Here is a 14,433-nt window from a genome sequence, read left to right as displayed (position 1 = left end):
CTCAGCCCCTTGTTGGTTTTCTTCACAGCAGGCAGTTGATTCAAGGTTTCTTTGTCCATGTTCTTGTTTTTCCGCTGGTCCCCCCCACAGTGTGAATAAACAGCCGAGGGAGGGAGGGAATGAGCAAATGAATAACTGAATGAATCAGTGAGGTCCTGAAGGCTGGACCAATAGTCTGTTCCTTCCGTTGACCCCATTAACCCCTGCTTGTCCGAGGCTGTCCTTTGTGAGGGCTGCTTTTCCCCAGGCTGGTTTAGAAGGTGCTGGTCTAAAGGCCCCTGGGGTCCACCAGTCCGCTGGGGGGCCTCCCACTAGGGTCCCAGCCCTCTAGGGACCCAACTGCATCGCCAAAAACATTTCTGAGCCATTTCTCATAAAAGCCAAATCACACAGCCATGACCACGTGACTGAGTGCCCACTTCGGTGTCCGGGGCCTCAGGGTCAGGCCACGCTGACTCGGTCAGACAGAATTTACGAGCACTGGGCAGGTTCCATAGAGGGTGTGATGAACTTCTCAATGTTCATGACGCCCACACTCTCGGAGGTGCTGTCGGGGCGGAGATTCTGATACCCCTCTGACAGATGAGGAAACCGGGGCTCAGGGAGGTGACCCGCAGTGCACAGAGCAGCCTTGTCTTTGCCTCTCTGCACGGCTGCTGGGCCTGTCACCCTTCCCCAGCTGTGCAGGCCAGACTCTTGGGAGCCGGCGGCCTCTATGCCTCCCTCCCCCTCAAATCCACATCCAAACAGCCCAAGTCCGGGGGGCCTGCCTCCCAGCGCGCCCCGCCTCTCCCCTCCTACTGCTCCTCCTGGGATTACCGTTATCAGCCTGAACTTGTCCAGCCACAGAACAGCAAGCAAGACCGTGGCCCCCGAGGCCGCCTCGGGAATTGTGTCATCTTGTTAGCGATGAGTGAGTTTATGGAGCTCTGCGGTGTATCGTTATGCCCTCATTTTATTGATTAGCAGCTTGAGGTTGGAACTTTCTTATCCCTTAATGGAAACCCTGCTGCTCCTCTCCACCAATTACAGTAGAAATTAATGGCTACTTACATATGATTGAGCTCATGGACAATCATGTGGGGCCAATGATGTATGAACCATGAGGCATAAAACCGTATCTCTTCAGACGGGGTGTCCAGCCAGCCTCCTGGCCAGCACCCACCTGCCGTTGTTGAGGCCTCAGAGGGCTGCCCGGTTGTGTGGGAGGAGGGGAGTTTGTTGTCCTTGCTCGAATGGATTCGTCCCCGGTTGGGTAGGACGGAGATTAGTGGAGTGTGTGGGCTGTGGGGACAGGGGCAAGAAGGGACACCAGGCAGGCGGGCAGAGGCTCCCAGACAGTGGGAACCGTGCGGGGGGAGGGCAGGAGATAGGGGTGGGGGCCGAGGAGGGGAAGCGTATCTTGGCAAAACACCCTCTCAGCCTTGGGAGTCATGGGTACCACATCCCTCCCATGCACCAGGAACCTGCTGAGCGCCAGGGCCACAGCGTGGAACAGAACAGGCAAGAATATCTGTCCCCAGGAAGCCTCTAATTCTCACGGGCAGTGATGGACAACAGGCAAACACACAATAACGGTGGGGTACGGCGTCAGGAACAGACCGATCAATGGGGCAGAAGGAAGAGAAGCCAAACCTCAAGAAGAGACGTGTAGGCCCGAAGGCGAAATACTTTCAGGATCTTGGGTAGGGAAACCCTTCCTCAGCAAGTCACAAAAACATGAAACCAGAAAAGAAGAAACGGATGAATTTAAAGATGTGTGAACACTAAGCCTTGAAGAATAAGAAGGCCTGGACAGAAGGGGCCGTGGGTGCGGAGGGGTGAGAGCGATGTCCACCAGGCTCTCAGTCAGGGGGCGCCCCTGGACTGGGGTTGGACAGACAGGGGCCCCTGGACACAGCCACACCCTCTCGCCCCCGTGCCCCTCCCCGTCCCTGCCCTGCCATTCCTGGCTCCCCTGGATTGCCTGCCCTGCCCCTGCCCAGCCCTGAGAGACATACCAGGGGCAGGAGTTGAGGTCTCCCAGCCCTGTGCTCAGCCCCACCGGCCCATCACGGGACTCTGGGCTCTGGCCACCCACGGCCCCCCACTGAGAGGGCAGGTGGAACAGGTCACTTGGGCCCCGAGGAAGGCACCTGTCCCGGCTCTGCCCCAGGTCTGCCCAGGTCTTCCCTCACAGTGCTAAGGATGCCGCCCTCTCCCTGGCCGCCTTCCCCGATCCCCCACTCCCACCTGGACATCCTGAGGGCTGCCCCGCCCCGGCCCCAGAGCCCCCAGCCTCCTCACAGATGTGCCGGGCATCGTCCCTCTAGTGTACTTCCTGGATCCGCCAAAAGGCCCTCCGCAGCCCAACAGCTCACTCGCCTGTGGTCACACAGCCAGGAGGTACAGTCAGGATTCGAACCCAGCTCTGGTGGACTCTACCCTCCTTGTTCCCTCTGCACCTGCCCACTGGTGACCAGCCTGCAGGCCATGCCCAGATCCTGCCTGAAAGCTGGACTTCTTTACCTCTTGGAACCAAACACAAGTTGAAATTGTGGGGGGTGCCCAGGTCCTTAAAACATCTAAAACATCTGGGCATATCAGGCAGGGAGGAAGGAAGGAAGGAGAAGCCTGTGGGCTGAGGCAGAAAGAGGAGGACAGAGAAACAGGAGAGCTGACCTAGAGGAGCGGAGGCAGAACCATGGGCAGGGAGGTGAGTGTGGGCCCAGAGCCCCAGCAGCGTGCCCTGGATGCTGCCACACAGGACAGGAAAGCCCTCACCGCGCCTGTGGCACAGGGAGCCCGGCCACTCGGGAACATGGACAGCACAGCAGGGGCCAGCCAGGCCAAGTGGGAGAAAGAAGCTTCCAGCACCCCAGGGTTACCAAACCCTGCTGCTGCCCCAGGCCGGCCTGGAGCTCCCCCCCTGGCCAGGCCTCCCACTGCAGCCCCCAGGTGTGGAGGAGGGAGTCTCTCCAGGGAAGCAAGGAGATCAAAAAGAGGAGCAGCGGCTAAATCACCAGCCTGTGCCTCCCTCCCTCTCTCCACGCACCAGGAAGCCTTCCCACAGCAGCTTCGACGTGGTTCAAGGACTCCCGGGAGGTCCCAGCCCAGGGCCGCTCCTTCCAGCCGGGGCCCAGCGCCTCTGCCAGGCTCAGGCTCTCTCCCACACAGGTCTGACCTGCCCTTCCCACCCTGCTAACCCCACGTGCACGCACGCCATAGCCAGGCCACGCACACACACCAGAGCGGGGGCCTGCGCACACCCACTCTCACCCTCCCTGCCCAAATGATGGCCATCTCAGAGGGCAGTGCACTTGGGGCCTGCACTGCACGGATCACCCCCCCACCCCCTCTCCCTAGAAGCTGACATTCTCCTAGGGCAACTGGGTTGGAATAAACACCCAGGACACTGCTGAAGGGAGAAGGGGGAAATGACACGAGGGGCACCAGCCAGTCTTCACTCTCCCAGGCAGAGCTTCCTGACTTCAACTCACCTGTAGCTTCCTGGGCAGTAGCAGCCTGAAGCCATGCGGGGAACAGAGCTTGACCATGTCTGTGTGGCCTTGGGCAACTCACCGAACCTCTCTGAGCCTCAGATTCCTCATTGATAACTGTAGAGGAGCCAGGCATATCTGAAATGCCACTCTCCTAAACCTTACCCAGAGGAAGGAAGTTAACCTTTCAAAAGGGCTCTCCCCACATCTCAGGGTTGATCAGAACCATAACAGGGACTCGGCCTCGTCCAAGTTTGGTCCCTGCACTGTCTCATTCGGGGCCCACAGCTGCCCTGCAAGGGAGGGACTGTTAGTATTTCTACTTTGCAGATGAGATGGCACCACTCAGAGTGGTTGAGGTTGACCTCGGTTGTCCGAGATCACACCGACATGCAACCCCAGGTCTGTCTGACACGAACACCCACGTGCCCTCAATCGACCTCAAGAAGTGTTCCCGCAGCTCATTCCTGCCTGCCTTCACCTTACCCCTCATGCTTCCCCTGGGGCACAGCGTGTGACTGGGGCCCCATTGCTTAAGTCCTCTGGCCACATCAGGGTGTGCGTGCACATGGACACACCCGAGCAAATGCACGTAAGCCTGGCTCCAGATGCTCTCCAAACACTAATGGCTCTGACATGTGTCTCTCCAGCTCCAGGTGTGGGCTGTCAAATCCCCTGAGGTCTAATAATTATGTCAAACTCAACATCTCTGAAATGGAGTTTCCCTGACTACACCCCACCCCCCGCCCCGCTGCTCGCCCGTCGCCAAGGCACCGCCGCCACCACCACCTTCACGCATCCTCCTCCTCACTGGTCTCCCTGCCTCCCCCTTAGTCCAGAGTGATCCTGCTTCAAGTCCTGCCGTGGCCCCCCTGTTAGAGCAAAAGCCAAAGCTCCCTACACATGATCCTGTGGCCCCGTGACTTTGCTGACTCCTCTCCTCCCATTCCCTCTGCTCCAGTCATACTGGCTTCTCCGCTGTCCCTGGAATACCCTAAGCACACTCCCACCTCAGGGCCTTTGCGCTTGCTACACCCACACCTGGGACATCATTCCTCCAGATGGCCACAGGTCTCCCTGCCTCTCACGCCTCAGGTATCTTGCCCCTCAAATGTCCTACCAGCGAGGCCCTCATGCCCAGCCACTTAAAATAACCCTCCCGGCCCCGTGGTCCCTCTCCCCTCACCCTGTTTAACTATTTCCCTAGCACTTATCACCGCCTGGCATGTTACTAATTTGCATATTTGTTTAATATCTCTCTCATCCCAGGAGGACATGTACTCCTGTGAGATCAGGAATCTCTGCTCATCTCCTATTCATGCCCAGAGCCGAGAACAATGCCTGGCACATGGGAGACCCTCAATAAATATCTTTGCAGGCAGGCAGGCAGGCAGGAAAGGAAAGGAAAGGAAAGGAAAGGAATAGTAGCAGAGTGGACGCTGAGGAAAGTAGGCTGGAGAGAGAAAGAGAAAAGAGGAGGAAAGGGGGACACACATAGGAACAGACATGAGATAAATACACTGCTGTGGTCACGCGTGTTCAGAGATGGATGGGTCAGACCACACACACACACACACACGCGCGCGCGCGCGCGCGCATGCATCCCCAAATATACATATACACGTATATTCATCCTGACACACATGCATATCCACACAGAGCCCCTTAGCAGCACTCTGTTCTGGCCCCACACCCCTCCACCCCCTCCACCCCACCCCTGCTCTACACCCCTTCCCAGGCAGGGAAAGACGCTTCTCCAGGTGACCTCACTGAGTGGAGCATGAAACCACCAGCTCTTTTTCAAAGTCTCCCTTGTAATCTGTTCCTGGATCAGTGCTCCCAGGGGCACTGGTTCCGGCCTGAGGGTGGGACCCCTCACCTTCTCCCAGGAAGTCCCACTGAGTCCCCCCTCCCAGTCCCCACTCAGCTGTGGCTCCTTCCCCTTCCTCTGACCAGTATAACCTGCTCAGCTGAATTCTTGCTGGGCATTTTCAAACAATTCCAACTATTCGGGGGGGGGGGGGGGGGGAGTGAGACTGTGACTCCCAGGAGGGGCTTGCCAGGAGGGGAGGGAGAAGAGGGGACCCCCTTCAAAATGGGGCAGCCTCTAAGTTGCTTGTTCTGTAACCAAGAGCCCCAGCCCTGCCCCACCCCCACAGCCTCGGTTCTCTGAAAACACCAGATTTCAAACCTCCAGGCCTTTGCACCAACAGAGCCTCCTACCTCAAGTGTACTCCCCTCATTTCCCCGCCTGGCAAACTCCTCCACATCCTTCAAGGCCTTGGGCAGGTGTCTGACACCCTCTGCCTGTCCTCACCACTCTGTTACACTTTGTCTGTTTAGGCGTTTGCCTCTCCCGCTGGAGGGGGACGCTGAGGGCAGAAAGCACAGTGATGATCCGGACCCACTGCAGATCCCAGCGCGGGCCTGGCTCAGAGCACGGGCCCCAGACATTCGCTCTCAGGACGGGAGAAAGGGATGGGGAGGGCCTGCAGAGGTCTGGACCAGCTGCTAGAGTCCTAGGTCACTCACTGCCTTGCTTGTGACCTCGAGCAAGTCACCCACCCTCTCTGGTCTGCCCTCCCTATCAGCCGGGGCTCCCTGAGGCCGGTGAAGGGCTGAGAGGTGACCCTGACCCCAAAGGGAGAGCATGGTGCCTCAAGGGAGCTGTCATGGCCAGGTGTGAGCCAGGTGCTGCCCTCGGGGTTGAGGGAGTGGCCCGACAGGAGCAGAAGGGAGAGAGAGAGAAGCCTGGAGCTCCTTGCTCACCGTGTCCCCCCGTTGCCGGCACCATGGCTGCAGGCGCCCGTCCTTGAGACCACTGTCACTCTCTCGGGGACGGCCACGATCTCGCCCATTATTGTGCCAGCACCATTAACACCATCATGGGCACCCACATCACCCCGTCTGCACGCCACTGGGTTCTGTTCTCCAAAGCAGAACAGCACCCTGCTCCTCTCTGGACCCCTATCACCCAGCAGAGATCCCGGCACATTCTGGAAGCTCCGTGTTGTAGACTGAAGGGAGCACCCCGAGGTTCAGGCCCATGCCCTTGAGCTGGCATTACCAGGAGAGAAATCTGGAACAGCGCAGGGCCACCAGTGGAATGATTCCTCTCCGAGTCCCTGCGTTGTTCTCCGGGAGCTGGGGAGAACCTCCAGCCTGAATTCCCAGGACTCACAGAGCATGTCCGAAAGCCCGAGTCACAATGAGAACTCAGAGAGTGAAGTCCCTAGCCTCGGTTTCCCTGCTGGTATAACGGGGACCATGTTCCTGCCTCTCAAGGCTGTTGGGAGAATGAAGTGAGTGACAGCAGAGAAGGCAGCCGGCCCAGGGCCTGGCACCTGACAGGGGACACCCCTCAATCCTGGCCAGCCCCTCATCCCCAGCACCACCTGCTGAGGGCAATGTGGGTGTCAGGGCTTCTCTAGGATTAGGGCTCCAGAGTGGGGGCTGTTATATCTTAAGTTGCATTATTCTTGTCCTAGACACAGTCCCTAGATTATTTCTTGGGCCCCTCACACCAGCTCTAAGACGAAGAGTCTGCATCCCCATTTTACAGGTAAGCAAATGTGGACTCGCTCAAAGCTGCCCAGCCAAGAGCAAAGACCCCGAGGCAGTCGACTCCCATGATGGCCTCAGCAGGGCAGAGGGCTCAAGGGATGCTGTGAAGCGCTCAGCACCAGGTCAGACCTGGTGCCTGGACCCAATACTGCCACCCTGCTGGGCAGCAGGAGACCAGAGCCTGGAAAGATCCAGCGTGGATGCCGCCTAGGAAAGGGGTCTGCACAGCGGCTTAGACTGGTGAGCCCAGGCGGCACGGGGAAGTTCCTCCCACCCACACTTCTCAGTCAGGATTTGGGCAACTGTGTGGGTTGGGGGGGGGGTCATCCCTGCTGTGCCCCACCCCTACGCTCATCAGGGAGACAGGAAGACAGAGATGCCAAGCCAGGCCCCACCTCCTGGACCACTTCCTCTAGAAGATTAAAAGGCCTGGGTCTCCCCCATGCCTGCGTATCCCACCATCAGTGCAGGAGCAGCTTCCTGTTTGCCGGGATGGGTGCCCGTTGCTATGGGGACGGCAGGAGATACCCGCTCCAGGTGGCTGATACCAGGCCCGGCCCCTCCCTGGGCCTTCCCTATCACTGCCACAGCCTCTCTAGCAGCTGGGCTGGCAGAACCATCTGGTCTGCGATCAAAGGGGCCGCAGGCGGGCACTGCCCTGGGGCCCTGGGGCCTGGGCAAGGCATCCCTTATCTCTCCCAGGCCTGGGGAACTTTCCAGACTCAGGACAGCAGGAGCCGGGGCGGGGCGGGGGGGGGGGGGGGGCGGGCAGGAGGGGCAGGCTGGAGTGCATGGGAAAGACACTCCCTGGGAGTGGCCGGAGGGACTTGAAACTTGCCAGGAATGAGGCCTGAGACTGGAGACGGGACGGGTCGGTGGTTGATCCCTGTGGTGCCCTATGCCCACTTGCTCCTCATCCCGCGGGAGCCCCAGCCAGCTGTGTGACTCGGGGCGCAGCACTCCACTTCCCCGAGCCTTGGTCTCCTCTGCTGCCAAGTGGGAAGCAAAGCAACGGTTGTGAGGATCCCAGTGTGTGAGGCCTGTAGGACATTGGTGGGTACTCGGTTTAATAATAAAGATATTCGTTACCATTTATTGAGGATAAGCCCTTAAAGTGCATTAGTCTCATTTAATCCACATGGCCACCTGAGATATGGTCCCTACTATCATCCACTTCTTACAGAAGAAAACCCTGAAGGTCAAACGTTCAGGAAATTGCCCCAAATAGCACAGATCCTAAGTGGCCGGTAAATGTTAGCCACTAACACTGCTTTTTCCCTCCTGTTATACTCTGGCTGAGCTCACAGCCGCCCTGACCGGTCCCTGACTCCATCCTCCGCCCTCAGGTCCCCCTACTAGGCACCCACATAATCCTCATCCATTGGTTCATTTGTTAAATCCATCTAAAAATAATTATTATTAATGAATAACAATTATTAAAGACTGGTATTTGCTAGCCCTCGATAATAACCAGCTAGTGCTGAGCTCAAGCACTAAGCCAAAGGCCCCGAAACCTTTGTGACAGTCCTAGGAGGTCAGAACCATAATAGGGTATGAGGGAATGGAGGCCCAGTGACAGACACGCAACGCTCCAAACGGACTGAACTTCCATTTCTGGAATATACTTCACTCTGCCTCACCTCTTGCTCTTTGCCATGCTATGGTCGCCACCGGGAACAACCCAGCCACTGGCAGTCTGTGTCTAGGCTAGAAGCAAGGCTCCTGGAGGACAATGATGATGTGTTTGCTGTGCACGGTGCACAAGCTCGGGGACCCAGTGCCAAAGCTCAGGCAGATGAGGCTTTGAGTACGGAAACCATACCAGACTAATTAATAAGGGAATAATGGCTCGGGATCTTACTCATCTAAACCTGACAGAACCTAAAAGACAATAATCAAACCCCTGTGTTTTCTGGGGTCTCCCCAGATAAAACAATCTCAGCTCCTTGAGCATTTCCATATGATAACTGTCAGGACACTGAGCTTCCAGAAGAGGAACAGATGGATGAGTGAGTGAGTAACTGGATGAATTCCGAGGTGAGTGTGTTAGTGAGCAAACAAGTCAGTGAGCTAGATAGAGCTAGAGCATCGACTAGAAACTTGTGGAAACAGCGACGTAAATGGGTGAATAAAAAGATGAGCAAGTGAATGGATGGAGCGGAAGGGAGAGGAAATGAAAGAAACCCCAGCAGGGTCAAGTACACAAGAACAGGTCAGTGGGCGCCCCAGAGGGACACCTGAGCCCCCACCCAGGGACCCCAAACCACAGGCTCTATAAGGTTGGCAAACTATAGCTCACCAGCCAAATCTGACCCACTTGTCAATAAAGTTTTATTGGAACACACTTTTTTATCTCATTCTTTTTTATGTCTTGCGTGTGGTTACTTTCATTCCACAACAGCAGAACTGAGTAGTTGTAACCATGACCGTATGACCTGCAGAGCCTAAAATATTTTCCACCTGGCCCTTTACAGGCCAAGTTGGCCCGTTTCTTTAGTGGAGCCCCTTGCTGGAGGGACCTGGACAGGCATCCTGCCTGGGATCCTCCCTGCCTTCTGTGGGTCCTCGGGACCCCACCTGCCCATCTCTAGGCAGCCCGGGCCCTCCCCGCCTCTCTAGGCAGCCCTTCTGGCTCTAGGGCAGCTCAGGCCATCAAGGGCTCTTCCTTCCGCTGAGTGGAAATGTTCTGTCCCCTTTCTTGTCCCCCACCCTCAACCCGACCTCCCGCCTTGACCGCGGGTGTTTACCCTGACCTCTGCCCTGTGTCTCGTTCCCCACCAGCCAGCACGGCTCAGGGCCGGCTGGATCCATTTCTCAACCAGGGAGGCAAGTGAGTCACCGGGTCCAGAGAGGGGACATCTGCTGGGCTCTGGCCTTCAGCTAATCTCACTAATTCTGCGAAAAGAGGCCCAAGCCACCCCTGCTGCTTCGTGTATGCACTTGGACGTGGTGTGGAAGCCAGCCGGCTTGAGAGGCTATTCACTCGCCCAGAACTGTGGGGTATTTGGGCCCCGAGTGTTTATTTCAAGTTTGGTTTTGTCTTCAGTTCCTGGGATCATTTCCCAAAAGAGCTGAAGAAATCTGGCCTCGACCGGGCACGTGCACAGGGAAGCAGAGAGGTTCTCGTTTGACCCCCACACAGATTTCTGGGGCCCGCTTTACAGAAGAACACACCCAAGTCGTCCAGGCACCAGTCCAGGGTGCCTGCTTTCTTGTTGCCTCTCTCATTCTGGAATCTTCTAGAATCATTCGAGAACCATACAAGCCTCGACGGGTTGCTTTGCACCCATTTCCACAGCGCTCCCCTAACACCTTAGCCCCATTCCACAGGTGGGAAGACTGACACATGCCATATGCTTAGACTCAGGCCTCAGATTCCAGTGCGCAAGTCACCGATCAGTGGGCACCCAGACGGAGGAGCAGGGTGTGGAGAGGCAGGCTGGGGGTTACAGAGCACGAGGCCTGAGTCCCTGAACCCAGTGGGAAGAAGGAAAGACATGCCAGGAAGGAGTCACAGGGGCAGAGGTGTGGGGTCCGAGGGGCTTCCTTGCCCACAGATTCTAGGTGGGTTCTTCCCTCTGTTCAATGCGCCCATTGCCACTGTAACTATGACCGCATGGAAACGGACCAGAGATGTGGGGAGAAGGCGAGAGAGAGAGAAATAAAGAGGAGGAAGAGCCTAGTAGGTTACAAACACGGGCTCTGGAATCAAAGCGACTGGGCGCAGGCCTGGCACCACCGCTTCTCAGCAAGCCTCACTGGCCTCGTCCGTCCAATGGGGCTCATAATGCTGAGCTCACAGCTTTCTCAGGGCAAAATGAGGTAATGCGTGTCAAACACTTGGGCCCAGGGTCTGGCAGGGGCCAGGCGCTTGGCCCGCGGACACCCTTTCCTTCCCCACGGACAGGGCGTGCTTATCACTTGGAAGTTGAATCGAGCACTTATCCTGAGCCCCCGAGGGAGGTGATGTCTAATTGCCGTGGTGTGAACCCTCCACCATCCCCAGTCCAACCCAGCGAGTTCCGGGAGGGGGCCGCGCCGCCGCAAGAGCATACCTGGCCTGCGTCTGCCCCCGTGGCGTCACCTGCGCACATTAATGAAAAATTCACGGCGCGGAGCAGAGCCAGGCCAGACCAGGAAATTGCAAAGTCGCGGGCGCCTTACCTCAGCCCCGCTGCACACTCTCGGCTTTTATAGCTCCACGTGTAATAACATAAAAGCATAATTTATTAAAGTATCACTTTAAGTGGGGATGGCAGGAGGGGGTCCGTGCCCGAGGGGCCGCGAGTGCCACACTGACTGGAGATGCCAAGGGAGGGGAAGCAGTCTCGACGCTCTCCAGCTGCCTGCCCATCTCGGCTCACCGTGCAGCGGATGGAGGACCAGAGAAGCGTCCAGGAGCTGTGGGCATAGCCTGGAGACATGAGCCAGGCTGTGTGGGGCCGAATTCTGTCTGCGTGACCAGGGATGGATCAGTTGTCCCCTCTGAGCTACAGTTTCCTCATCTGTAAATGAAAGGATTGCAGTGAGATCCCGAGTCCCTCATTAGCAGCTCTCCTACTAGGCCTGCTCCTCCCAGAATGAAAGAGGCTTCCAGGCACCGAGCCGTGCCAGGAAATGGCCCTGGGATTGCCTCATTAAACACGGAGGGGTATTTACACTGGGAGAAACAAATATTTATCTCTGGACCAAGGAAGGAGGAAGGTCTTTGGAACCCCAGGCTTGTATCTGGCTCAGCCCAGCTTGGGAAGAAGGGACCAGGTGGGGAGGGGAGGGAGGAAGGGGGGTGGGAGGGAGGGTGCAGGGACAGAGGCAGGGCTGGGTTCAAAACCCAACTCTGCTGCCACCCAGCGTTGTGACCCTGAGCACGGGTCCTCATGCCACTGTGCCTCTGGGTCCTCCCAAGAAACGTGGCTCTGAGAACACGGTAACCTTTCAGGGTGAGTGGAAGTTTCAAGGAGATAATGTGTGCCTGCAACGGGGTAGGTGTTCAGTTATTACCGACTCTATGCCAGGCACTGTCTGGGCTCTCAAGATCCTGCAGGGAGGAAGGCTCGCAAACCCCAAGTATTTTTATTAGGAAAAAATGAGGTGGGGGAGAAGGATTCTCACCTGGTGACCCACAACACTCTAAGCTGGAAGCACCAGGGGCATGGTGGCCATTTAGCACATGGACCACACAGAGTTTTTTTTAAAAAAGCAACAAATATACACCAAATGTCTGACTTTCATTCATCCAACTTCCCAAAGGGCATAGCGCATGGGTTGCCTCACAGGAACAGGATACAAATTTTCAGAACCAAATTCAGGAGCCTCGGTGTGCCCCAAGAATTATATGGTGTTTCCTGCACGGGGTCTGGTTGGTAAAATGGGAGAATTTCTCGAATCCAACCGGTTCTCTCCACTTGCCCGGCTACCCCATGATCCAGGCCAACATCCTCTCCTGCCTGGCTATATGAATAGCATCCTGGTTGGGCCCCCTGCCTCTGCCCTTGCCCCCCACAGTCTGTCCCCAGCTGCAGCATGTTCTTGTACCTTGGAACTGGCTGAGGGTGGCTGGGGCTGGCTAAGAAGATGCCCATGAAAGTGCTGAACTAGGAGACACAGACCCAAAGCCGGAGACAAGGTGGTTGGATGGGTGTGGGAAGAACTTCTTGACTTCAGGAAAGAAGCCCCTTTAATGTACCCTCAGGAGAAGCTGCAGAGGGTTGAGCTCCCAGTCCTGCATGATGGGGTCAGGTCACTTCTCGGTGGGACCCAGGCGCAGGGTGAGCCCAGAAGACCTCACAGAGAGCTGTGGACACCAGGACAGTGCCAGACAGGTCAGATGGGAGCAAAACTTCCCCAAAGCTTCTGGGGCTGAGCAGCCACCCCACCTGCCAGACCTTGTTTATTTGAAGTTGTGGTTGTTGAGTTTGGTGTTTGTTGAAATGACTCTCCTCCCACGAGCTTCGCGCCCCACTGAGAACTTGAAAGTGACATTCCTCAGGCCAGCTAAGAGGAGGCAGGAGCCCAAGCCAGAGGAGAGAGTGAGGGAAGGGCTGGGGACAGGGATGGGGGAGACACATCAGGGTCCCAGCAGAAAACAGACCCCTGCAAAAAGGATAACAGAAAAGGGGTTTCAGAGGAGTCGGTGGAGTTCCGGGAAACCAGCAAGGGATGGTGTGGTGCCCAGGGACTGGCAACAGCGGGGAGCTATTAGCACCCCTATGCCCAGGCGGCATGCCATGTCGAGAGCTATAGAGGACTTAGGCCAGCCCATGGAGACTCAGCAGAGAGGGAGCAGGTCCCCCCTTCTGCTCCTACCCTCCCGCTGGCTGGACCCAACCAGAAGCCAGAGAGCAAGGAGCCAGGCAGTGCAGAGTGGAGTTGGGAGGTCCCAGAACCCAGAGCAGGCCCAGGAGGGGGCAGACTGAGTCTGGGGGCTGGGGGCCACTCTCACAGGCCCTAGGGCTTCACCTTCTGTAGAGTAGAACTTGAACAACGCCTACCATGGGTTTGAAATTTCTACTCCACCTTGACCCCCAGGTCTAGCTCTTCCCCAAGGACCCCTGGCTGCAAGTAGCTCTGTTCCCTGGGGGAATAAGTAAAAGCCCACCTCCCTGCTTTTGCTCAACCCGAGCCCTCCACTGGGGTCCCCTCTCCCCTCTGCTCCCCGTGGAAAACCTGCTCCTCTTGTCCAAACCAGCTCCGATACTGCTCACTATTCATTGCTAATAACAGCTATTTACCCACAACAAATATGTGTCAGGAACCAATTAATGGCTCAAATCACCTGAAGTCAGTCCCGGCTCTGCCCTTCTGAACTGTGTGAGGTCAGGCAAGCGATCTCACCTCCTGAGCCTCTGCCTCTTTATCTGAAATAGTCCCGCCTCCCTAAGGGGTGGATAAGAGGATTGAATAAGGCCCCAAGCACTGGCCTCGGGTGTTTGAAGTATCCGAGCTCAGGACTGGGCGACTGTTGTTACCGCACTCACCTTCCTCACAGGGAGGAAGCCGAGGCTCATAGACACCCATGACTCACCCAAGGCACACAGGCCAAGGAACCAAGCTGTGGTCCCGATCCTGGTCTCACGCCAGGCCAGCCTTCTCATTGCACCAGGCTGCTGCCTTCTGCAGGAAGCCCTCCTAGGTTGCTCAGGGAGAAGAAATCTCTCCATTTGGATGTGATTCCTATAATTAGAATAACAGCTATCACACATGTGGCTTTACTATGCTAGGCATGGACGCCTGAATTCACTTAGTCTCTGTGACAGTTCTCCACGGTTGTCCCTGCTGTCATCCCACTGATGAGGAATCCGAGGCCCAGAGAGATTAAGGAACATAGCCACTTGGATCAGCATTTGAACCCGGGCAGCTTAGCTCCCAAGAGTCTGTTTTTGACTTCAGC

The sequence above is a fragment of the Zalophus californianus genome, chromosome 4, assembly GCF_009762305.2.
Source record: "Zalophus californianus isolate mZalCal1 chromosome 4, mZalCal1.pri.v2, whole genome shotgun sequence".
Taxonomy (NCBI): domain Eukaryota; kingdom Metazoa; phylum Chordata; class Mammalia; order Carnivora; family Otariidae; genus Zalophus; species Zalophus californianus.
The sequence above is the reverse complement of the archived record's forward strand: the minus strand, read 5'-3'. Positions refer to the sequence as shown.